The following is a 27391-nucleotide window of genomic DNA, read 5'->3' on the forward strand; positions in this document are numbered from 1 at the left end:
CCACCACAGTTACATACTTCAGCATATATGCCGAAGCGTGGGGGCAGCAGTGGGTGGAGGAGCAATTTGCTCCTGCCTTTTGCGGGAGGATGCCCCCATGCTTCGGCATATATATATATTTTAGGCACAGGTTGCGTTAAATGTTTTATTTTTTACTATGGTTTTTTTTTGTATTTGCTTTGCAGGTATGGTAAGTCTTACTGTTATACTGTAATGTTACTTTGTTTTATTGTTAACCATCATTTGCTTAGCAGGTACGCCATTCAGTTGCAGCGCGGATTTATTTATCTTGACAGCAACAGCGTTTGCTCCCACGATATATAAAGCCGTGACTCCAGCGCTGTCGGAGGTGATTTCACCACCACAGTTACATACTTCAGCATATATGCCGAAGCGTGGGGGCAGCAGTGGGTGGAGGAGCAATTTGCTCCTGCCTTTTGCGGGAGGATGCCCCCATGCTTCGGCATATATATATTTTAGGCACAGGTTGCGTTAAATGTTTTATTTTTTACTATGTTTTTTTTTTGTATTTGCTTTGCAGGTATGGTAAGTCTTACTGTTATACTGTAATGTTACTTTGTTTTATTGTTAACCATCATTTGCTTAGCAGGTACGCCATTCAGTTGCAGCGCGGATTTATTTATCTTGACAGCAACAGCGTTTGCTCCCACGATATATAAAGCCGTGACTCCAGCGCTGTCGGAGGTGATTTCACCACCACAGTTACATACTTCAGCATATATGCCGAAGCGTGGGGGCAGCAGTGGGTGGAGGAGCAATTTGCTCCTGCCTTTTGCGGGAGGATGCCCCCATGCTTCGGCATATATAAATGGTGCATGTATGCCCATCATTAGAAGTGGGTGGATGAAGGGAGGTATTCTAATGGTGGGCATACCCACCGATCAATATCTTTTTTTCGTTCAGCCCACAGGCTGCATGAAAAAAAAGTTTACAATATATGCCTAACAAGGACCAGCAACGTACTGGTATGTTGCTGGACTTTGAGTGGTTATACCAGAATGATGCCTGCAGGTTTAGGTATCATCTTGGTATCATTCTTTTCAGCCAGCGGTCGGCTTTCATGTAAAAGCAATCCTAGCGGCTAATTAGCCTCTAGACTGCTTTTGCAAGCAGTGGGAGGGAATGCCCCCCCCTCCCCCACCGTCTTCCATGTTTTTCTCTGGCTTTCCTGTCCCAACAGGGAACCTGAAAATGCAGCCGGTCATTCAGCCAGCTGACCATAGAGCTGATCAGAGACCAGAATGGCTCCAAACATCTCTATGGCCTAAGAAACCGGAAGCTACGAGCATTTTATGACTTAGATTTCGCCGAATGTAAACAGCGCCATTGGGAAATTGGGAAAGCATTTTATCACACCGATCTTGGTGTGATCAGATGCTTTGAGGGCAGAGGAGAGATCTAGGGTCTAATAGAGCCCAATTTTTTAAAAAAAGAGTACCTGTCACTACCTATTGCTATCATAGGGGATATTTACATTCCCTGAGATAACAATAAAATTAATTTTAAAAAAATAAAAATGAAAGGAACAGTTTAAAAATAAGATAAAAAAGCAAAAAAATAATAAAGAAAAAAAAAAAAAAAAGCACCCCTGTCCCCCCCTGCTCTCGCGCAAAGGCGAACACAAGCGTCGGTCTGGCGTCAAATGTAAACAGCAATTGCACCATGCATGTGAGGTATCACCGCGAAGGACAGAACAAGGGCAGTAATTTTAGCAGTAGACCTCCTCTGTAAATCTAAAGTGGTAACCTGTAAAGGCTTTTAAAGGCTTTTAAAAATGTATTTATTTTGTCGCCGCTGCGCGTTTGTGCGCAATTTTAAAGCATGTCATGTTTGGTATCCATGTACTCGGCCTAAGATCATCTTTTTTATTTCATCAAACATTTGGGCAATATAGTGTGTTTTAGTGCATTAAAATTTAAAAAAGTGTGTTTTTTCCCCAAAAAATGCGTTTGAAAAATCGCTGCGCAAATACTGTGTGAAAAAAAAATATGAAACACCCACCATTTTAATCTGTAGGGCATTTGCTTTAAAAAAAATATATAATGTTTGGGGGTTCAAAGTAATTTTCTTGCAAAAAAAAATTATTGTTTCATGTAATCAAAAAGTGTCAGAAAGGGCTTTGTCTTCAAGTGGTTAGAAGAGTGGGTGATGTGTGACATAAGCTTCTAAATGTTGTGCATAAAATGCCAGGACAGTTCAAACCCCCCCCAAATGACCCCATTTTGGAAAGTAGACACCCCAAGCTATTTGCTGAGAGGCATGTCGAGTCCATGGAATATTTTATATTGTGACACAAGCTGCGGGAAAGAGACAAATATTTTTTTTTTTTTTTTTTTTTTTGCACAAAGATGTCACTAAATGATATATTGCTCAAACATGCCATGGGAATATGTGAAATTACACCCCAAAATACATTCTGTTGCTTCTCCTGAGTATGGGGATACCACATGTGTGGGACTTTTTGGGAGCCTAGCCGCGCACGGGACCCCGAAAAACAAGCCCCGCCTTCAGGCTTTCTAAGGGCGTAAATTTTTGATTTCACTCTTCACTGCCTAGCACAGTTTCGGAGGCCATGGAATGCCCAGATAGCACAACCCCCCCCCCAAATGACCCCATTTTGGAAAATAGACACCCCAAGCTATTTGCTGAGAGGTATAGTGAGTATTTTGCAGACCTCACTTTTTGTCACAAACTTTCGAAAATTGAAAAAAGAAAAAAAAAATACATTTTTTTTGTCTTTCTTCATTTTCAAAAACAAATGAGAGCTGCAAAATACTCACCATGCCTCTCAGCAAATAGCTTGGGGTGTCTACTTTCCAAAATGGGGTCATTTGGGGGGGTTTTGTGCCATCTTGGCATTTTATGGCCTTCAAAACTGTTATAGGAAGTGAGGAGTGAAATCAAAAATTTATGCCCTTAGAAATCCTGAAGGCGGTGCTTGGTTTTCGGGGCCCCGTACGCGGCTAGGCTCCCAAAAAGTCCTAAACATGTGGTATCCCCATACTCAGGAGAAGCAGCAGAATGTATTTTGGGGTGTAATTCCACATATGCCCATGGCATGTTTGAGCAATATATCATTTAGTGACAACTTTGTGCAAAAAAAAAAAAAAAAAAGTGTTACTTTCCCGCAACTTGTGTCAAAATATAAAATATTCCATGGACTCAACATGCCTCTCAGCAAATAGTTTGGGGTGTCTACTTTCCAAAATGGGGTCATTTGGGGGGGGTTTGTGCCATCTTGGCATTTTATGGCCTTCAAAACTGTGATAGGTAGTGAGGAGTCAAATCACAACATTACGCCCTTAGAAATCCTGAAGGCGGTGCTTGGTTTTCGGGGCCCCGTATGCGGCTAGGCTCCCAAAAAGTCCCACACATGTGGTATCCCCATACTCAGGAGAAGCAGCTAAATGTATTTTGGGGTGCAATTCCACATATGCCCATGGCCTGTGTGAGAAATATATCATTTAGTGACAACTTTGTGCAAAAAAAAAAAAAATTGTCACTTTCCCGCAACTTGTGTCAAAAAATAAAATATTCCATGGACTCAACATGCCTCTCAGCAATTACCTTGGGGTGTCTACTTTCCAAAATGGGGTCATTTGGGGGGGTTTTGTGCCATCTTGGCATTTTATGGCCTTCAAAACTGTGATAGGAAGTGAGGAGTGAAATCAAAAATTTATGCCCTTAGAAATCCTGAAGGCGGTGCTTGGTTTTCGGGGCCCCGTACGCGGCTAGGCTCCCAAAAAGTCCTAAACATGTGGTATCCCCATACTCAGGAGAAGCAGCAGAATGTATTTTGGGGTGTAATTCCACATATGCCCATGGCATGTTTGAGCAATATATCATTTAGTGACAACTTTGTGCAAAAAAAAAAAAAAAAAAAAAAAAAAGTGTTACTTTCCCGCAACTTGTGTCAAAATATAAAATATTCCATGGACTCAACATGCCTCTCAGCAAATAGTTTGGGGTGTCTACTTTCCAAAATGGGGTCATTTGGGGGGGTTTTGTGCCATCTTGGCATTTTATGGCCTTCAAAACTGTGATAGGTAGTGAGGAGTCAAATCACAACATTACGCCCTTAGAAATCCTGAAGGCGGTGCTTGGTTTTCGGGGCCCCGTATGCGGCTAGGCTCCCAAAAAGTCCCACACATGTGGTATCCCCATACTCAGGAGAAGCAGCTAAATGTATTTTGGGGTGCAATTCCACATATGCCCATGTCCTGTGTGAGAAATATATCATTTAGTGACAACTTTGTGCAAAAAAAAAAAAAATTGTCACTTTCCCGCAACTTGTGTCAAAAAAGAAAGTATTCCATGGACTCAACATGCCTCTCAGCAAATAGCTTGGGGTGTCTACTTTCCAAAATGGGGTCATTTGGGGGGGTTTTGTGCCATCTGGGCATTTTATGGCCTTCAAAACTGTGATAGGTAGTGAGGAATGAAATCAAAAATTTATGCCCTTAGAAATCCTGAAGGCGGTGATTGGTTTTCGGGGCCCCGTACGCGGCTAGGCTCCCAAAAAGTCCCACACATGTGGTATCCCCATACTCAGGAGAAGCAGCTGAATGTATTTTGGGGTGCAATTCCACATAGGCCCATGGCCTGTGTGAGCAATATATCATTTAGTGACAACTTTTTGTAAATATTTTTTTTTTTTTTTTTTTTTGTCATTATTCAATCACTTGGGACAAAAAAAATAAATATTCAATGGGTTCAACATGCCTCTCAGCAATTTCCTTGGGGTGTCTACTTTCCAAAATGGGGTCATTTGGGGGGGTTTTGTACTGCCCTGCCATTTTAGCACCTCATGAAATGACATAGGCAGTCATAAACTAAAAGCTGTGTAAATTCCAGAAAATGTACCCTAGTTTGTAGACGCTATAACTTTTGCGCAAACCAATGAATATACGCTTATTAACTTTTTTTTTACCAAAGACATGTGGCCGAATAAATTTTGGCCTAAATGTATGACTAAAATTGAGTTTATTGGATTTTTTTTATAACAAAAAGTAGAAAATATCATTTTTTTTCAAAATTTTCGGTCTTTTTCCGTTTATAGCGCAAAAAATAAAAACGGCAGAGGTGATCAAATGCCATCAAAAGAAAGCTCTATTTGTGGGAAGAAAAGGACGCAAATTTCGTTTGGGTACAGCATTGCATGACCGCGCAATTAAAAGTTAAAGTGATGCAGTGCCAAATTGGAAAAAGACCTCTGGTCCTTAGGCAGCATAATGGTCCGGGGCTCAAGTGGTTAAACTGATTTTGAGTTTAGACTGTATTTATTGCATGTCTCAGTGCAGGTGGAGAGTGAAATTGGATGGGGAGGGGGCAGGCCCAAGAACATGTTTTCCCAGGGTCCAGTCAGTATTAAAGATGTCCCTGACAACAACCACAGGCATTGCACACAGTTGCAGGAGCATTACAATAAGCCCTGATCATTTGAACAGGTCACATTCAGCGGTAGTACTGTCCACTGAACACCATATGGGGTACAACTTTTGTTACAGCCGCAAAGCATCAAGGCCACTTTATGTCTACTTGCCTATCGGCAGCTGAAGATGGGCAGTCGAGCGGCAGTAGACCCATGGCTTAACCACCTAGTTTTGTGAGCAGTAAGTAAAAATCAAAGAAAATTCAAAAATAAAAAAAGGTAGAGAGAGGAGTGGAGAAGTTTGTATAAATAAAGGATTTAGGAAGACAACTAGAATAGGCCAGCGGTGAGAAGACACTTCCCAGTCATTCCACCACATCCATCTCAAAACCAGAGCAAAAACATATAAGAGACATACTTTATATCCTATTAAGGGAGAAATATATCCTATAATCTGCAGTGCCTTTAAATTCCTTCCAAGTGTGCTCTGTGTTGAAGAACTTATGGGGTTTTCATAAGAGAGGATAAAGATCAAACTAGTCATTTATGTCTCTGAGTCACTGACAGGTCATACAGTATTTGCTATACCAACTGCATAACAGAAGGAGATCTACAGTATACCATTATAAGAAAGAGGTGGCCCTACCTATAACTGGCCTTCACAGCAAGGAGCACATGGAAGGGCAACACATGAAAGACAAAAGCAGAGGAAATTCCCAGCTCAACTCAGTATACCATTGTAATTAAGTGTGAAAGTTTCCATGAATATACATAAGGGTGTAGAATCAGGTAAAAAGCCCTAGGAATTTATTATGAAAAAGATTTTGCCTTCTGTTTTACCCAATACCGGGACAAGGTCATCCAGCGCCCAGGGCAAAGATGCCAAACTACGCCCTCGCCCCCCCTGCCCCCCCCCCCCCCCTTTTTTTAGGGTTAGCAGTGATGCTACTGTCACTACTCCTGTCAGCCTTCTAACAGAAGCAACTGGCACAGGACGCCCCCATCCCTGCAATAAACTATTGTTCCCCTCCTGCATGCCCCTTGCCCCAAACCTGGTTTTACCTTTCTTACAAAAAAAGCCTGCCACACATACAAAAATATGACATTGTAGTGACTTACAAGCCTGAGAACAATATACTGGTTGTTAAGAAAAAAAAAAAAAAACAATAAAGACTGCCACACAAAAAAGGGCTCTTTTTCCCTTTGAGTAAGCCTCTAAAGAGCAATCTGTGGTGGGTTGCTTTTCAGAGGGTGTTTGGCAGGTGGTGAGGAGGAACTAGTTCACCTCTGTTTTGTCACAGATCACACAGACTGCAGCCATCCCCACATCATTACCTCTGCATCAAATTGTGAGTGTGGCTAAACTGCACTAACAGTGAGGCATTGTTATAAACCAGGATTTCAGGAGTGCACTATATACAGACTGCAGGGTTCTGGAGTGTACTACATAGAGTACAGGGTTGAAGAGTGTGCTATTTACAGAGTGTATGGTTGAGGAGTGAGCTTCGTACAGGGTGCCGGGTTGAGCGACATAAAGAGTGCACGGTTGAGGGGTGAGCTGTGTGCAGACTGCAGGGTTGAAGGGTGAGCTACATACAAAGTGCAGGATTAAGGAGTGAGCTACGTACAGAATGCAAGGTTGAAGGGGGAGCTACATAAAGAGTGCAGGGTTGAGGGGTGCTCTATTTACAGAGTGTGGGGTTGAGGGGTGCGTTATTTACAGGGTGTAGGATTGAGGGATGCGTTATTTACAGAATGTAGGGTTGAAGGGTGCGTTATTTACAGAGTGTAGGGTCAAGGGATGCGTTACCTGCAGAGTGCAGGGTTGCGATACCTGCAGAGTGCAAGGTTAAGAGGTGTGTTACGTATGGAATGTAGGGTTGAGGGGTGTGCTACGTAAGGAATTCAGGGTTGAAGGGTGTGTGATGTGCAAAGTGCAGGGTTGAGGGGTGCATTATATAATAAATGCAGGGTTGAGGGGTGCCCTACATATGGAATGCAGGGTTGAGGGGTGCGTTATGTAAGGAATACAGGGTTGAGGGGTACCCTATGTATGGAATGCAGGGTTGAGGGGTGTGTTATGTAAGGAATGCAGGGTTGAAGGGTGTGCTATGTGCAAAGTGCAGGGTTGAGGGGTGCTCTACATATGGAATGCGGTGTTGAGGGGTGCGCTAAGTGCAAAGTGCAGGGTTGAGGGTGCGCTATGTGGAGTGCAGGGTTGAAGGCTGTGTACATCCAAGTTCTCCATCCCCTAGGTACAAAGCTCTCCCCCCAGATTCCAGTTCAGAGCTCACTCCCCTGTCTCCCCCCATCCCCCCCCTTCCAGTTAAGAGCTTTTCTTCCTCCCCAAACCCTCTCCCAGTATCTAGAAAACCTCACAGGGAGCAGCTACAGAAGAGCAGCTAAACACACAGAACGTCCATGCAGGCGGCTGGCTTCACAAGGAGCTTCTGCCTCTCTCAAATAGAGATTGATGTGTAGAGCAAAGGGATCTGCACGGCCACTGAAAGAGAAGCGCTGTCACTTGTATTCACAACTGACAGTAGTGAGCGGGCAACAAGTGGCAGAACTCCAGCAGGCAGCAGCGCGGGCTCAATTGGCAGCTGCTTTAGGCCCCCAACTATGATTGGGCCCTGGGCAGCTGCTCTATTTGCCCTGCACTAAAGATAGCCCTGCTGCTGTCACAAACCTTGCAAATGTAATCATAAATGTCCCCCATTGTAGCTTCATCCCCCTGTCCAACTCTTGTATATCCTAGGGAGATTTCTATCCATTGTTTGGATGTTGTCAAAGCTCTTGGTGTTTCCCTCTCGGGGGGTACTTCTTCCTTCACACACTCTGATTCTTTTTTTGCCATTCTTGAGAGTCCCCATAAAAGAAAACCTGCTTCCTGTTTCACCATCTCTCCGTGGCTTTGGCACCTCATTATACACCCCTATAGGCCTAAAGCTTAACTGCTACACAAAAAAAAAAAATATTTTGGTCCCTGGTTCAGCTTTAAAGTGATTGCAAAGGTATATACTTTTTTTTAAAATAACAAACATATGCATACTTACCTGCTCTGTGCTGGCGCTCCTGGCTCCTCCTTTCTTGCAGATGCCCCCCATAGGAAACTGATTCCCAAGAGGGCACCCGTGTGGGGTCATATCCAAGCCCTGCTGCTGCGTTCATTGACCTAGATACCGGGACTCGACCCTGCCCCTGCTCCCTTGTCACTGGAGTTGATTGTCAGGAGCCAATGGCTCCCGCTGCTATCAATCTGCCCAGTGAGGAGGGAGACAGCATTAAGAGCCCCTGCTCTCGTGCACATCGCTGGAGCGGATCAAACTCAGGTAGAAATAAGGGAGGGGGGGGGTGCTGGGGGTATCCTGCAGTAGAGAAGGTTTTTTTACCTTAATGCATCCCATGCAAAAACCTTGAGGCTTTAGAACCACTTTAAGGATAAGGTTCTTGTTCCTGTTCATGATGTACTTCTATTTTACTTTTCTAAAAAATGTAAGCATTGCATCGTGGGAGTAGGAGGGGTTATACTTGGCTGACATACCTAGATACATTGTGAGGGGAATGTGTAGGGATATAACATTCCCTGAGAACGTGATATCTTTTCCTAGTTTAAAGGAATGTTTCAATTACAGGATTCAAAATTACATTTTGTTCTTTGGGTGAAGCTAATAGACCCCTGATGTCTCCATAAAGAGAGAGATCTTGTCACTACTCTTAGTACACACATACTGCACATATATGGTTAAGACACATGTAAATACATCAATACCTTATATACATCCCTAAACACACACCAGAAGTGGAATAAAAAATGTAGGGCTTTTAGTTTAACTCTGATGGGTTGCCTACTTATTTGCAATTTTAGTTATCTTTGTATATTGCCTTTCGCCGTATAACTATTGCATACTGGAGCTAAAACTGCTAAAGGTGGCCTCTGCATTCAAGTGTTAATGACCCCTGGTAATGAAAGGGTTAAACAAAAGAGGAAGCAATTCAAATGAAAACATACCATCTTTTATTGTGAGTTTATGAAAGTATAATCATGGACCTATAAACATCCATTACTTATACAACTAATTTCATGTACTCTGATTAATCCAAGAGTCCTTTGGTGAAATAAATTGGGCAAAAATGAAGATCTAGTGATCCTCTCTTCCATTCACTGACACGCTTTTGACCAAGAGATTCCAAGCCTGCCCACCACGACAAGGTAGACTCTTCTAGGGCAGGACTGTGACAGGATATATGTAAAGACTATTATTGGTTTGTTTGATTCTGAACTCAACATGTTAATTGAGTGAGCTGATCACATTAGCCTCCAGGACTGGCTAGGAGACGAACAGTCTGGCTTACCACAGCTTCTATTCCACACATTGTTGTTTGTTCTAATTAACCCTGTGTTGATGTTTATGGTAATGTGTATTGAATAGTCACCTAGTCTGGGTAAATGATTTAGTAAACTAGCTCATGTTAATTAGGTTACAGTTGTATTGTTAGAGGAGGTTCCAACGGCATATAAAGTCTTGTAAGTTTGATTCTAAATAAATATAGTCCATGTCAGCAGTGAAGCAAGTCTCGCCTTGTCTCGCCTATGCTTGAGAGCGGTTGGAATATCTGATATCTGAGTCCAGACTACAAGGAAGTGGTATACTGACGGAAGCACTCAAGTGGAGTGTGGGACGTTCCGTGACATTGGTGGCAGCAGTGGGATGCTTCCTGCAGTCTGGGAAATCTAAACCTCCACTTGGATCCAAGATCGGGATAGCAGACTTCAGTCACCCCAGCGGAGATATGGACCTGGCATCAGAGTTCCCGGGGCTGCGGCGGATCATCCTTTCAACACACACCAGGACTGTGTCTGAGGATGAATATCTGGAGCTTAGGCAGCAAATTCGGGTGGAGCTCTGGATTGGAGCCCTCCAGCTCGCTGGTATAAAACAGGGCAAGTGCTTTCCAACCCAAGAGCAACGGGCCAGTGACCAACGGGCATTGCGGATGGCATTCCTGGGAGAGCGGCCCCAGGAGCAATGGGTGACTGAGTTGGACAGGCTGGTCCAGCAGGAGATAGAGCTGGACAATCATTATCGGTCTCTGCAATGGCACGCAGAGCAGGGATATTTAGGGGAGACAACAGAATGCTCTCCGGAGGGATATGACTTTGGAGGTCCTGGATTGCTGTGGGAGAGCCTTACAGATCATTTTATGTTTGGTGATGAAGAGGAACCTGACCTTGAGGACCTGCGAGAATATAGAGGTAATACTCGGTCTTGCAGGGGTCTCAGAGCTCAAACCTGATCTGGACCATTTGCTAAGGAAGGAACAGCATCTGGAAAGGGCATACAGGAAACTGCTAGAACATGTTCAGCAGCATGCCAGAGAATCGGCAGTGGAAAATCTGAAGATTGCCGTCCCCAAACCTGAAGTGCTGACCACAGGGCAGAGCTCTGCTAACCTCTGTCCAGCACTGATAACATCTTCTGGGTTCCATGGACAGGAGATGGTGAACCTCTATCCCCAGACACCAGTTATAGAGATCGGGGATTTGATAGACTTTTCTGCTGAGGAAGAACAACCTGATGAGCCTCCAGCAGAAGAGCTGGTATTAGGGCCAAACTTCACTGTGCTCTGCCCAGCACCAACAGCAGTATCTGTGGAGTTACAACAATCTTCTCCAGCTGAAGATCTGGCAACCAGACAGAGGGTCCAAGACCTCTGCCCCACACCTGTGGCAGTTTCGGAGGCCCAGGGTGAGAAGGTGGCAATCACTTCCCAGCAGCAGATACAGGGAGAGAGGGGAGAGGAGGTGTGTGTTGTCCCTCCCCTACAGTTGGCCAGGGTGGAGGAAGCGGCCTTCCCTCCCCAGCAAAGATCAGTGCACCTGGGAGACAGTACCATAGGCATGTCGTCCAAGCAGCCAGATGAGGGAATGGAAAAGGAAGCAGCCGGCTCACCTCCCCAATGGCAGCTACACAGTTTGGGAGTGGAGGAAGCCAGCCTCCTGCACCAACTGTTAGCCGGAGCGGAGGATGCGGAGTCCCCAGCAGAAGTGCTGGCAACAGGGCAGAGTGCTACCAACCTCTGCCCAGCACCAGCAACAACTACAGAGTTCCAGGGAGGCGGGGCAGTTGGCCTCCCTCCCCAACAGTTAGCCGGAGCAGATGGTGTGGGGTTTCCAGCAGAAGGGCTGGCAACAGGGCCGAGGACTGCTGGAATCTGCCCTCAACTAACAGAGGATGGATTTCCTGTGAAGGTGGATGGGACTTCAGTCTCCACCTGTATACCCCAGGGATGCTGGGCAGTCGGCCCAGATCCCCAACAGCATGATGGAGTAAACCCAGTCACCCTGTCTTCTCTCCAGCGGCAGAAAGGACTCCAGGGAGAAGGGCCAGTCCAGGCCTCTCCCCAGCGGCAGATATGTTCTCTGAGAGAGGCAGAGGTTGGCTGGGTGAGTAATGCTTTGTTTGGAACAATTTGTTTGGGGTACTGTGTGGGTACAGGCATTAGAGGACTGGAACTACTGACTAACTTCGGAGTTAACCCGTCTGGGGTCTCCTCCTGTGTTAGTCTTCTGCCGAAAGGGGAGAGATGTGACGGGAGGGCCCGTGGAACTCAGAATCCCTTGGAAAGTAGGGGAAGTCCTTGTTTCAGCTCCCCATACACCTCTTATGTCTAAGTCACCCTGTGCTATCCTGGCACAGGGTGAGTGAGAAAGTATATCTTGGACTACTTAAAATGGGACAGTAATATTTGTCCACAATATCTCCCAGGATAAATGTAAAGACTATTATTGGTTTGTTTAATTCTGAACTCAACATGTTAATTAGTGAGCTGATCACATTAGCCTCCAGGACTGGCTAGGAGACGAACAGTCTGGCTTACCACAGCTTCTATTCCACACATTGTTGTTTGTTCTAATTAACCCTGTGTTGATGTTTACGGTAATGTGTATTGAATAGTCACCTAGTCTGGATAAATGACTTAGTAAACTAGCTCATGTTAATTAGGTTACAGTTGTATTGTTAGAGGAGGTTCCAACGGCATATAAAGTCTTGTAAGTTTGATTCTAAATAAATATAGTCCATGTTAGCAGTGAAGCAAGTCTTGCCTTGTTTTATGCTTGAGAGCGGTTGGAATATCTGATATCTGAGTCCAGACTACAAGGAAGTGGTATACTGACGGAAGCACTCAAGTGGAGTGTGGGACGTTTCGTGACAAGGACCTACACTAAACTACACTAAGCTACCCTACTGGATACTAGTCATCATTTTTCTAATGTTGGATGTATGTTTGTAGTAGGCCTCATCCTATAATCTGTGTGTGTGATCTACTCTTTCCTAATATGGTTGTGTGTCTGTGTGCATCTCTCTAAACCATGTACCAGTCAGTTTATGTACATCTGGATGTCCTCTGTTAGTGTAGGTCAGTGCATGCCAGTCAATGTATGTTGACCAGTGTGTGTGTTTTTACATGGACACATAGTCAAACTCCTCTACAATTCAGAGTTCATCTTGCCTTCGGTCAAAAAATCTTGGCCCTCCTGATCTTAGGTTGAAGGAATCGCATGTTCGGTCCATCTGTGCATAGATCTTCAGCCTCAGGATCTCCTCCTCATTCACTGTGTCCAATTACTAGTCCCCCCCGCAGCCGGCAGGAGAGGGGAGGAGGGGAGCCGGTTGCGGGGGACGAGGGGGGGCAGAGAAGGAAACGGAGGGGGACAGGGGAGGAGTACACAGAGAAGCTGGGGATGATCAGTGCGCAGCAGGAGGGACAGCCGCCGCACCGATCATTCCCTTGAGATGGGGAGGCACTTGCGGGTGTGTGGGAGCCACCGCAGAAAAACAGGAGTCTCCCGCAACTTCTGGGAGACTTGAGATGTCTGCCTATGGCTCCTGCTGCTCCCAGAGCCTCCTGTGAGACAAGGAAAAGAGGAGAGTGCTGCTAAAGCCGGGACAGCGGTGGATTCAGTGAGAAGAGTCAGGTAAGTGTTTAGGGCTGGAGGGAACAGTTAGTGGAGTGTTTTTTACCTTAAAGTGATACTAAAGTCTCAGTTTTTTCATTTACAAGCCACAGTTCGTTCCCGCCAACTCTCTCTCCTCATTGGTCACTGACTTTGACAGCAGTGGGAGCCAAAGGCGCCGCACTGCTGTCTCAGCCAATGTGGAGGGAGAATCTGGGCTGCCGAGACTCTCCTGCAACATCGCTGGACCGAGATTGGCTCAGGGAAGTATTAGGGGGGCTGCTGCAAACAAGTTTTTTTATCCTAATGCATAGAATGTATTAAGATAAAAAAACTTTCTGACTTTACAACCACTTTACTGTACAAAAAAAATAGCCTTTAGAACCACTTCACCATGAAAAATGAGCCTATGATTATTGCTTTTACCACCTTGGCATGCATGGACCTAGAACACAATATACTGTATATTATTATATATATTATATACTTAATATATTAAGCATATATACTGTGTCTCCATTAATGATCAGTTTGATGTCCTGTATATAGTGTTGCTCAAGACAAGGTTGTCTGTTTTTACTGATGCTAGAGGGGTATTGGTATATTCGTATGTTCCTTTTTGTAATTTGTGGCACTAATCATAAATGTATACAATAATAAAGTACATTTTTATACATATTTATTCAATGATTAAATTTTTTGATATGTCACTTGAGTCCCCTCTAGCCACTTACCGACCGGCCACTGTATATATACGTCATTACTTTAAAGATGGATATCTCGGTAACGGCAGCAGCCGCTGCCACAACCGAGGTATCCATCTTTAGGGTCGGCGGTTCTGTACACGATAATGGTGGTCTCTGTGGCGGGTTCGCCGTGAGATCACCGTTATCGGCGGTGGGAGAGGTGCCACCCCCCCTCCCGCTGCTCTCCCGCTCCCTCCGCCGCTTACCGGAGCCGTCGGTAGCGGCGGAGGCGATCGGGTCCTCTCACTTCCTCAGTATGGAGACGAGTGAAGCTAAGATGGCGCCCACCCGTCTCCATACCATAGGACGGCCAGATCTACGTCATTAGGTCAGCTCCGCCCACTTGTCTTAAAGGCACAATTTTTTTTTGTGTCATTTTTTTTAAACGACTTTTTTTTTTTTTTTTTGCATTAAAATCTAAATATGAGATCTGAGGACTTTTTGACCCCAGATCTCATATTTAAGAGGACCTGTCATGCTTTTTTCTGTTACAAGGGATGTTTACATTCCTTGTAATAGGAATAAAAGTGATCCAAATTTTTTTTTTAAAAAACAGTGAAAAAATAAATAAAATAAAGTAAAATAAATAATAAAAAAAAATTTTTTAAAGCGCCCTGTCCCGATGAGCTCGCGCGCAGAAGCGAACGCATACGTGAGTAGCGCCCACGCATAAAAACGGTGGTCAAACCACATATGTGAGGTATCGTCGCGACCGGTAGAGCGAGAGCAATAATTCTAGCCCTAGACCTCCTCTGTAGCGCAAAACATGCAACCTGTAGAATTTTTTAAACATCGCCTATGGAGATTTTTAAGGGTAAAAGTTTGACGCCATTCTACGAGCGGGCGCAATTTTGAAGCATGACATGTTGGGTATCAATTTACTTGGCATAACATTATATTTCACAGTATAAAAAAAATTGGGCTAAATTTACTGTTGTCTTATTTTTTTATTCAAAAAAGTGAATTTTTTCCAAAAAAAGTGCGCTTATAAGACCGCTGCGCAAATACGGTGCAAAAAAAAGTATTGCAATGACCGCCATTTTATTCTCTAGGGTGTTAGAAAAAAATAATATATAATGTTTGGGGGTTCTAAGTAATTTTCTAGCAAAAAAAATGTTTTAAACATGTAAACACCTAAAATCCAAAACGAGGCTGGTCCTTAAGTGGCTAGGCATCTTCCTTTTGGACCATAGTATTGACACTTTTTTCATTAATTTGTTTAACGCTTTTTCTGCTGCCGAGACCACACTAACCGAGTGAGTTGGCAGTAATATACTTCATGAATCTTTCATTTATTTTGGTTGCTCACACCATGCTTAACCACTTGCTTACTGGGCAATTAAACCCCCTCCTGCCCAGACCAATTTTTAGCTTTCAGCTCTGTCACACTTTGAATGACAATTGTGCAGTCATGCTACACTGTACTCAAATTAATTATTTTGTATTTTTTCACAAAAATTGAGCTTTCTTTTGGTGGTTTTTATTTTTTTTTGGGGGGGGGGGTATATTTTTTGCTAAACAAACAAAAAAAGACAGAATTTAAAAAAAAAAAAAAAAACATGTTTCATAGTTTGTTATAAAATTTTGCAAACGGTAATTTTTCTTCTTCATTGTTACTCGCCGATGAGGCTGCACTGATGGGCACAGATAAGGCGACACTGATAGGCACAGATAAGGCAACACTGATAGGCACTGATATGATGGCACTGATGGCCACTGATAAGATGGCACCGATGGGCCCTGATGGGTGGCACAGATGGGTAGCAATGATGAGTGGCACTGATGGGTGGCACTGATGGGCACTGATAGATGTCACCGATGGGCACTGATAGGTGGCACTGATGGGCACTTGTAGGTGGCACTGATGGACACTTATAGGTGGTACTGTGGGCACTGGTAGGTGGCACTGGTGGGCACTGGTAGGCAGCTCTGTTGTGCACTGGTAAGTGGCACAGGTGGGCACAGAAGCCTCTGCAGAGGCTCTCCATGATTGGGACTGATGTCCCTCTCACAGCCGCCGGTGATCGGCTTTTGTTTTTTCTCCTCACGCTGCCAGGGTGAGGAGAAAAAATAGCTGATTACCGGCTCTGTTTACACCACATGATCAGCTGTGATTGGCTGACAGCTAATCACGTGGTAAGGGGTCAAGATCGACCCCTTACTCCGATCTGTGATCAGCTGAGTCTCATAGACTCACAGATCAGAGAATGCGCCGAGCATGCCCTACAGGCATGCTATAGCGCGAACGGGAAGAGGTTAACGAAATGTGTGATACAGTCAACGTTTTTTATGCGTAGGAGCCCCTGACATATGTATTTACATTCATATGTATGTAGAGGTGCGGGTGGGGTAGGGGGTCCCAACATTTATTTATTTATTTTTTGTAATTATTTAATTATTTGGAAATGAAAGCATATCTGAAGCCATTTTTTTGGATAGAGTAGGGCATGTAAATTTGTCACTGAGACAAAGAGAGTGTGCTAGTCTCTCTAGCGGTGATACAGACAGCAATAAAACCTTGACAGGGGTTCTAGATGATCCCTACTCAATCTGAAACACAGAAAATGTCTTTAGATACACAGTGTCTGATACCCTCTTCCCACACACTACCTCTAACTCTGTTATATATAGATATTTATGTTTATGTTTGTTCCTTTGTTGTGGTCACTCTTTCTCTGGGTGATTATTGTTTCCATTTTCCAGGCCATTCCAGTTGGATTTGTGCGTTTTTACCTCCCAGTTGTCCCTCTTTTGGAACCAAATCCATCTGTCCTTCTTTCCTCCATAGGTGCCCCTCTTTTTTGGACAGATGTGTAGACCTGTATAATAAATGCAATACTTAACTGCCACAAGTATTATAATACATTACTTTAAACCTTTCATACTGACTTTTTCATTCTCACATTCTCATTTTAAAAAAGACATGACTAAGGAAACATAACGATGAAAAGAGCGTTTGTGTGTTTATCCAATCATTTTTTTTATTTTTTAATTCTTCACAGTATATGTAAATTAAACCTGGACATATGTCCTTTTTCCTCTTTCCCATCTCAAAAAATTGGAAAGTTGGCAAAGATACCAATATGAACACTTGAGATCCTACCAAAATATTTGGAAGGTGATTGTTTGAAAAGTGTCAGAAAAGGCGAGCCACTGATTATAAGTTTTTACTTGATGCCCATCATAGTGCATCACTTAAAGGGATCCATCACAATCATTCTGCAACTAAACACTACTTCATTTTCATTTTGTCAATTCCTTCTCCCATGAAGACAATACCATCCAACCATTGTGCGTAGATAGGCAAGGGGCTACCATCTGGACCCAGAAGGCACAGATGATGTGAGCGAAGAAGATGGTGGTGCAGGACCTGGCATGCGCTGGCTTTGGGCAGATTGCTGCAGGACAAAGCTGGATTCGCTGGTCTGGTGCAGAACAAAACATTACACTCACTTTTCCTGCTGTTTAGAAAAAGTTATTTTTGACCCATGGATAAGCTGATGCATGTGTTAAAGTATTCATCAAACAGCAGAAAGATTGTTGTGTTTGTTTTTCATGTGACTTCAGGGGTGAACAATTTGGATTGGTAAAGCCCTTTTTTTTTTCTGTCCCCCTACGGATGCAAAAAGAAGAAATAGCCTAAGCTTCAATACTCACTTTCAACCCGGAGCTGCCACAACCCCTGCAGTACTCTGTTTTCCTAATAGATGGCCTCAGTCTTAAATGATGTCCAGTGCAGCTTAAGGGAAAAGATGTATAGAAGCCATTGTATCAGCCAATTTCTTCCACTGCTGTCTCTGAGTAATGAGGAGGGCGAGAGCAGAGAGAGTCTCTGCTCCTATGCACATGGCTGGATCGAGATCAGGCTCAGGTAAGTATAAGGGGGGCTGAGGGTAGAGCTGCATGCAGAAGGGTCAGTGTGGCAACAGCAAATATTCATTCACTGTTGCAACACACCTGGGTTGGTTCCAGATGCATCCTCAGTGTCCCGAGCCCACCCTATTTTGAAGAGTATTAGAGCTTATGGCTCTGACCAGGTGCTTCAAAAAAACTCTGGCCGCTGTAGTTCATGCGCCTGGTGAGGCATGAATCTATCCATTACATATGGGGGGAGACGGGGAAGGGCCCGGGCACCCCTAATGGTACCCCGGGCCCCTCCCCAGGGTACCCCTAATGGTACCCCATAAAATACCTTCTGACTTTACAACCCCTTTACGTTTTTTTTTTGTTTTTTTTTGTTTTGCAATGGCCTCAGGAAAACTAAATATATGTGTGATGAAAGTCTAGTCACCCGTTTGGGATACTTTAAGCGAGTTTTGACCTTCTTTGAGATGAGAGGCCATACATTTCTGGTGAGTGCGGTGTGCTTCCTTCTACTGAGAAAAAGAGGAAGAGCACTTTTCTCCTGGGTGTCACTTTCCTTCACATTTGGGTGCATTTATGGGGGGCACTGAGCACTTTAATTAGGACTGCATATTATGGACTTTTTGCACAATTGTTTATTTAATATCATTCATATCTATATACACTATATTACCAAAACTATTGGTACGCCTGCCGTTACACACACACATGAACTTTAATGGCATCTCAGTCTTACTCCGTAGCGTTCAATATTGAGTTGGCCCACCCTTTGAAGCTATAACAGATTCAACTCTTTTAGGAAGGCTGTCCACAAGGTTTAGGAGTGTGTCTTTGGAAATGTTTGACCATTCTTCCAGAAGCGCATTTGTGAGGTCAGGCACTGATGTGGACGAGAAGGCCTTGTCTCCTCTTTAATACATCCCAAAGGTGTTCTATCGGGTTGTAGGCCAGTCAAGTTCCTCCACCCCAAACTCGCTCATCCATGTCTTTATGGACCTTGCTTTGTGCACTGGTCCAAATAATTTTGGCTTGGTCACTTAGTTCCAGTAAAGGGATTTCTTAAGCCGTCAGCATACCTAGACATTTTGCACAATTTCATGCTCCCACATTTGTGGGAAAAGTTTGGGGATGGACCCTTCGTGTTCCAACATGACTGTGCACCAGTGCACAAACAAGGTCCATAAATACATAGATGAGCGAGTTTGGGGTAGAAGAACTTGACTGGCCTGACCTCAACCCAATAGACCAGCCCGATAGAACACCTTTAGAATGAATTAGAGTGGAGACGGTGAGCCAGGCCTTCTAATCCACATCAGTACCTGACCTCACAAATGCGCTTCTGGAAGAATGGACAAACATTCCCATGGACACGTTCCTAAACCTTGTGGACAGCCTTCCCAGAAGAGTTGAAGCTGTTATAGCTGCAAACGGTGGGCCAACTCAATATTGAAACCTTCAGACTGACTGGAACACCATTAAAGTTCATGTGCATGTAAAGGCATGCGCCCCAATACTTTTGGTAACATAGTGTATTTATTTGTTGTTGGAATCAATCAGTAATAACATTTGATTATGTCATACAAAAGTTGAATTGAGTCATGATCAACGATAAAATGTCTTGCATTTTACAAACCCCTAGCTAATTTTGAAAATACGTGGCGACTTTGGCTACAATATTCACCTATAAATCAGGGACGTGTGGTGAGGTCAGTGGCTGGTGAGGATTACATACGCTGTGAACATTAGAGCGAGAGCAATTATTCTAGCACTAGACCTCCTCTGTAACTCTAAACATGTACCTGTAAAAAAAGCCTCGCCTATGGAGATTTAAATCTGTACTCAAGCAGGTGACTTAACAGACAAATTACTGAAGTTTGAAGTTTTAACTTAAAACCAGTAATTTCACAGTAAATAGATAAATAATAAATTATTATGTTCTAACATATAGCATAATGATATATGATTTAGCTTGATTAAAACAGTACCTTTTCAGCAGTAGAAGATTCTTATTCTCCCTCTAAACTGTGTGAGAAAAACATGGGATTATGGGTAAATCTTATACCCATAAACCCATGTTTTTTCTTCTAGTTAGGAGGGCTGGGTTGGAAGGAAGCATTTGTCTTTTAGACATGTGCCCTCTTCTGTGACTGCAGCATTTTTATTGGATAGCGGGGGCCAATGGTACTTTACCATTGGTCCAAGGCTCCAAGCTATCCATTGAGCTCAGTGCCTCTAAAAAGAAGTCAGAGGCACTGTGAGAATTGGAATAATTTGGATAGTGATCAATAACAATGATACTTATTATATTACATAAATACTGTTCTGTATATTGATCCATTTGATATCCTATATTAAATAGCGAAACTGATTTTTGGGACTTTAAATGAAGGCGTGACCTGGTAAGGTCAGTTCTTCCATCCCACGGGACTTTAAATGAAACTGTGGCCCGGTAGGGTCACAGATTTCCATCCCTGTCATATTCAAAAGAGGGGAAAAAGCAAGGGGGCAGGACTTTAAATGAAGCATGTGGTAGCAAAAGCATCATGTGGTGAAACATAAAAGGGAGTTTATTGGTTGCCATCAGATAAAAGACAGGGTACAATAATAAATATACATATACAGGGTAGTAATGCATGGATAATATAGTAATATAGTACATCTCAATCATGACTTGAATATCACAAGAATTAACAAGCAATATTGTATATCACAGGGAATGGCAAGCAACAACCTTCCAAAGTACACCAAATACATCACAAGGGTAAGATGATAAGGTATAATAATGCCTGCAGAGACTCGAGCCTCTTGGATCTTAAGGTGGGGTACATGATTGAGCTGGTAAAGCTATGTGGATATAGGGTGACAAGGCGTAAGGCAGCTCTACGCGTTTCGTGGCTGAAGGGCCACTCGTCAGGAGCCAGCACTTGATGTTTCTAAAAGTAGAAATATTAGCATTAACTTGAATAATGAAGTGAATGCATGGGTACGCGGGGGTGAAACTGAAACTCGCAAGCACACTGGGGATTTGTGAGTGCGGGCTGGCCGGACATCCTGCCCGGCACGTTCTGCCCCTCCCCCTGCTATGTTATGCGGCGTGACGTCAGTGGGCGGTCCTGTTGCGGCGCCCACATTGGCGCCTTCCAGACGGTGCTTGGCACACGAGGCTTCCATTCACTAAGACAAACATACAATCCAGGTTCTTTTTCTTCCCAACCACTCCAGTCTTATCACAGGTATCCATCTTACCATCACTACACTTGTTTTCTACACTTCTCTGTTCCTTTCCACCCACGGTGGCAATTCTTGCTTCCTTTCACCTATTTCTTCCATCACCTTGCAGTGTCATTTCTCACCTTTTCCCCTCACCTTTTCTTCCCCCTCCCCCTACTTTTCCTCTGTTTCTTCACCTCATTTTTTTCCCCCATTAACACTTCTGCTCACCTTACTTTTCACCTCACACTCAGGTTGCCTGGTTCCGTGCCCGCTCTGGTTGGCGCTTTTGGGGCGCCGCTGCAGGTCTGCCCGCTGCGGTTCCCGGTGGGGAATGCGCCTGGATGGCTCGTGCCGCCCGACACCACACCTCCATCTTTTTTGAATCCGAGTAAGTTAGAATGCACTGGGGTTTTGCTGGGGTTTTTTTTTTTTCAGTTTCACCCCCGCGTACCCATGCATTCACTTCATCAATCATTATTCAAGTTAATGCTAATATTTCTACTTTTAGAAACATCAAGTGCTGGCTCCTGACGAGTGGCCCTTCAGCCACGAAACGCGTAGAGCTGCCTTACGCCTTGTCACCCTATATCCACATAGCTTTACCAGCTCAACCATATACCCCACCTTAAGATCCAAGAGGCTCGATTCTCTGCAGGCATTATTATACCTTATCATCTTACCCTTGTGATGTATTTGGTGTACTTTGGAAGGTTGTTGCTTGCCATTCCCTGTGATATACAATATTGCTTGTTAATTCTTGTGATATTCAAGTCATGATTGAGATGTATTATATTACTATATTATCCATGCATTACTACCCTGTATATGTATATGTATTATTGTACCCTGTCTTTTATCTGATGGCAACCAATAAACTCCCTTTTATGTTTCACCACATGATGCTTTTGCTACCACATGCTTCATTTAAAGTCCCGCCCCCTTGCTTTCTCCCCCCCTTTTGAATATGACAGGGATGGAAATCTGTGACCCTACCGGGCCACAGTTTCATTTAAAGTCCCGTGGGATGGAAGAACTGACCTTACCAGGTCACACCTTCATTTAAAGTCCCAAAAATCAGTTTCTCTATTTAATATTAGATTTAGGGATGGAAACACGTGGTAATGTTTATAAATTTTCAGCCTAATCTTATGGCCTCTGTCACCCACTCTGCAACTAAGTGTGATTCTAAGAAGTGCCCTTGGAGATTTACTTTTTTATGGGATTATCCATAGAAACATTATTATTAATTTAAAACATTTTTTAATTGCTATAATTTCCTTTCACTTATATTGTATCTGCTAGTGTGTCTCGGTTCATCTGGTGGCGGTGTGAGGTTGGGTCGGTCCAACTTGCCGTCTGGTTTTACTTTCCTACCTGGGAGCTGTGATGTGTCTGGCGGACCTCCTCCCACTCCCCGCCCTCGATGTCTCTGGGGGGGTGGGGGCACCGCCACTACGCATCAACGTCATGCATCCTGTATCTGTCTTGCGGCGCTTGTCTGAGCGCCGTCGCGCCATGACACGTGGGAGCTACGCTCGCAAGCACACTGGGGATTTGTGAGTGCGGGCTGGCCGGACATCCTGCCCGTCACGTCCTGCCCCTCCCCCTGCTACACTATGCGGCGTGACGTCAGTGGGCGGTCCTGTTGCGGCGCCTACATTGGCGCCTTCCGGACGGTGCTCAGCACACGAGGCTTACATTCACTAAGACAAACATACAATCCAGGTTCTTTTTCTTCCCAACCACTCCAATCTTATCACAGGCATCCATCTTACCATCACTACACTTGTTTTCTACACTTCTCTGTTCCTTTCCACCCACGGTGGCAATTCTTGCTTCCTTTCACCTATTTCTTCCATCACCTTGCAGTGTCATTTCTCACCTTTTCCCCTCACCTTTTCTTCCCCCTCCCCCTACTTTTCCTCTGTTTCTTCACCTCATTTTTTTCCCCCATTAACACTTCTGCTCACCTTACTTTTCACCTCACACTCAGGTTGCCTGGTTCCGTGCCCGCTCTGGTTGGCGCTTTTGGGGTGCCGCTGCAGGTCTGCCCGCTGCGGCTCCCGGTGGGGAATGCGCCTGGATGGCTTGTGCCGCCCGACACCACACCTCCATCTTTTTTGAATCCGAGTAAGTTAGAATGCACTGGGGTTTTGCTGGGGTTTTTTTTTTTCAGTTTCACCCCCGCGTACCCATGCATTCACTTCATCAATCATTATTCAAGTTAATGCTAATATTTCTACTTTTAGAAACATCAAGTGCTGGCTCCTGACGAGTGGCCCTTCAGCCACGAAATGCGTAGAGCTGCCTTACGCCTTGTCACCCTATATCCACATAGCTTTACCAGCTCAACCATTTACCCCACCTTAAGATCCAAGAGGCTTGAGTCTCTGCAGGCATTATTATACCTTATCATCTTACCCTTGTGATGTATTTGGTGTACTTTGGAAGGTTGTTGCTTGCCATTCCCTGTGATATACAATATTACTTGTTAATTCTTGTGATATTCAAGTCATGATTGAGATGTACTATATTACTATATTATCCATGCATTACTACCCTGTATATGTATATTTATAATTGTACCCTGTCTTTTATCTGATGGCAACCAATAAACTCCCTTTTATGTTTTACCACATGATGCTTTTGCTACCACATGCTTCATTTAAAGTCCCGCCCCCTTGCTTTCTCCCCCCATTTGATATCTTGTTTAAAACCTTCATGCCTAAGCCTTTTTCTGACACATGTTGCTTACAAGTTAAAATCAGTATTTTTTGCTAGAAAATTACTTAGAACCCCCAAACATTATATATATGTTTGGGGGTTCTAAGAGACCCAGAGACCCTAGAGAATAAAATGTCGATTGTTGCAATTTTTATGTCACACTGTATTTGCGCAGCGGTCTTTCAAATGCCATTTTTTTGGAAGAAATACACTTTCATGAATAAAAAAAAAAAACAGTAAAATTAGCCCAGTTTTTTTGCATAATGTGAAAGCTGATGTTACGCCGAGTAAATAGATTCCTAACATGTCATGCTTTAAAATTGCGCACACTCGTGGAATGGCGACAAACTACGGCACTTAAAAATCTCCATAGGTGACGCTTAAAAAATTTCTACAGGTTACCAGTTTAGAGTACAAAGGAGGTCTTGCACTAGAATAATTGCTCTCCCTCTAACGATCGCGGCGATACCTCACATGTGTGGTTTGAACACTGTTTACATTTGTGGACGCAACTTACGTATGCATTCGCTTCTGCGCATGAGCACTGAGGGATAGGGTGCTTTTAAAAAAAGTTTTCTTTTTTCTTATTTCTTTTATTTAATTTTTTTTTTACACTGTCCCTTTAATTATTATTTTTTTGATCACTTTTATTGCTGTCACAAGGAATGTAAACAGCCCTTGTGACAATAATAGGCAGTGACAGGTACTCTTTATGGAGGGATCTGGGGTCTATAAGACCCTAAATCCCTCCTTTGCACTTAAAAAGCATTCAAATAGCCAAGTTTGGCTGCTTTGAATAGTCATTTTTTTAAATTTGGCATCTTTAAAGCTTCCGTAAACTGGAAGTGATGTCATGACATCACTTCCAGATTACTAGATCCGAGACCCGATCAAAGTCGATTCCAGCATTGTTCAGGTCTACGACCAGTTAGTTGCTCGGGCCTCCCGGTGGGACTGGATAGTGCTGGTGAGTCGCGGAAGGCAGCGGGAGGGGGGAACATCCCCTCCCGCTGCTTGTTATAACCGCTGAGCGGCTGCTTAGACACAAAAAAGCTGACCGTCCGCACAAAAAAAAAAACGGTACAAGGGTGATGCGTGCAGCTGCAGGCAATTCCCCCGGTACAACCCCTTGACGCCAAGGCCGCATATTTTTAGTTTTGTTTAATTGTTTGATTTTGTTAGCATATTTGCTATGTTCCTAATTTTTTAGGGGATACATTTAATTGTCAGTTATATTTATATATTCCTCTTCTTACTTGTTTAATACCTTGTGAAAGGATACTCCAACCTGACTTACAACAAGTTAATAGTACCTTTATATCATTAAGGATGTACTCCCTACAGTATATATTACTCCTATACTAACCTGTGTCGGCACTCTCCGTTCCACACTCCCAGACACACACACACACACACACACACAGAGCCCTGCGGGGAGCAATGTAGACTAAAGTCAATACACTGACACAGAATAATGCATCACTCATCTTTTATTTCCTGGATCAGTATCTTAAATACAATATATCGTCAGAATATGAGCAAGCGTTCTATACAACATTATAGCAATAGAAACCAATAGAAAAATGTCCACCCATTGCTTGTCATCATTAAAGACAAACCCACATTCATAGAATTGTTAATATACATATGTTTGTCACTCTTAATAACAACTGTTAGTAATTAATACACATCTTCATAAAGTATATGTGTGTATTATTGTACAATCTTAAAGTTAGTTCCAATTATGCCCCAGACATATTTATCAGTATGTACAGTGCCTTGAAAAAGTATTCACACCCCTTGAAATTTTCCACATTTTGTCATGTTACAGCCAAAAACATAAATGTATTTTATTGGAATTTTATGTGATAGACCAACACAGTGGCACATAATTGTGAAGTGGAAGGAAAATGATAAATGGTTTTCAACATTTTTTACAAATAAATATGTGAAAAGTGTGGCGTGCATTTGTATTCAGCCTTGAATACAAATACTTGGTAGAACCACCTTTCGCTGCAATTACAGCTACAAGTCTTTTTGGGGATGTTTCAACCAGCTTTGCACATCCAGAGAGTGAAATTTTTGCCCATTGTTCTTTGCATAATAGCTCAAGCTCTGCCAGATTGGATGGAGAGCATCTGAACAAAGTCCTGCCACAGATTCTTAATTGAATTTAGATCTGGACTTTGACTGGGTCATTCCAACACATGAATATGCTTTGAAATAAACCATTCCATTGTAGCTCTGGCTGTATGTTTAGGGTCATTGTCCTGCTGGAAGATGAACCTCTGACCCAGTCTCAAGGTTTTCGTCTAAGATTGCCCTGCATTTTCCTCCATCCATGTTCCTATCAACTCTGACCAAGTTCCCTGTCCCTGCTGAAGAAAAGCATCCCCACAACATGATGCTGCCACCACCATGTTTCACGGTGGGGATGGTGTGTTCAGGGTGATGTGCAGTGTTAGTTTTCTGCCACACATAGCGTTAAATTTTGGTCTTATTTGACCAGAGCACCTTCTTCCACATGTTTGCTGTGTCCCCCACATGGCTTCTCGCAAACTGCAAACGGGACTTCTTATGGCTTTCTTTCAACAATGACTTCCTTCTTGCCACTCTTCCATAAAGGCCAGATTTGTGGAGTGCATGAGTAATAGTTGTCCTGTGGACAGATTCTCCCACCTAAGCCGTGGATCTCTGCAGTTCCTCCAGAGTTACCATTAGGCCTCTTGGCTACTTCCCTGATTAATGCTCTCCTTGGCCAGCCTGTCAGTTTAGGTGGACAGCCATGTCGTAGTAGGTTTATAGTTCTACCATACTCTTTCCATTTTTGGATGATGGATTGAACAGTGCTCCAGGAATTTTTTTTTTAACCTAACCCTGCTTTAAACTTTTCCACAACTTTATCCCTGACCTGTCTGTTGTGTCCATTGGCCTTCATGATGCTGTTTGTCCACTAAGGTTCTCTAGCAAATCTATGTGGACTTCACAGGACAGCTGTATTTATACTGAGATTAAATTACACACAAGTGGACTCCATTTACTAATTAGGTGACTTCTTAAGGCAATTGGTTCCACTAGATTTTAGTTAGGAGTATCAGAGTAAAGGGGGCTGAATACAAATGCACACCACACTTTTCAGATATTTATTTGCAAAAAAAATTGAAAACCATTTATCATTTTCCTTTCACTTCACAATTATGTGCCACTTTGTGTTGGTCTATCACATAAAATCCCAAAAAAATTAATTTACATATTCTGGGCGTTTTGCCAAACCATCTACAACCATATTTTCTATGATAACAGTGTTGCTACATATGAGACTGTTCAGCTAAAAGCAAATGTTAAAGAAGCACTCTAAATTAATGTAGCACCCTGATGTTTGGGCAGGGTTATAGAGCAAGGTTGCGCTGCGCTAGAGTAAATCACATTATCATGTGAACTTCTCCACGTGACTATAATACCAAAAAAATATATAACTAAAAAAGTATTTAC

This window comes from Aquarana catesbeiana, linkage group LG01 (assembly GCF_042186555.1).
Source record: "Aquarana catesbeiana isolate 2022-GZ linkage group LG01, ASM4218655v1, whole genome shotgun sequence".
Classification (NCBI taxonomy): Eukaryota; Metazoa; Chordata; class Amphibia; order Anura; family Ranidae; genus Aquarana; species Aquarana catesbeiana.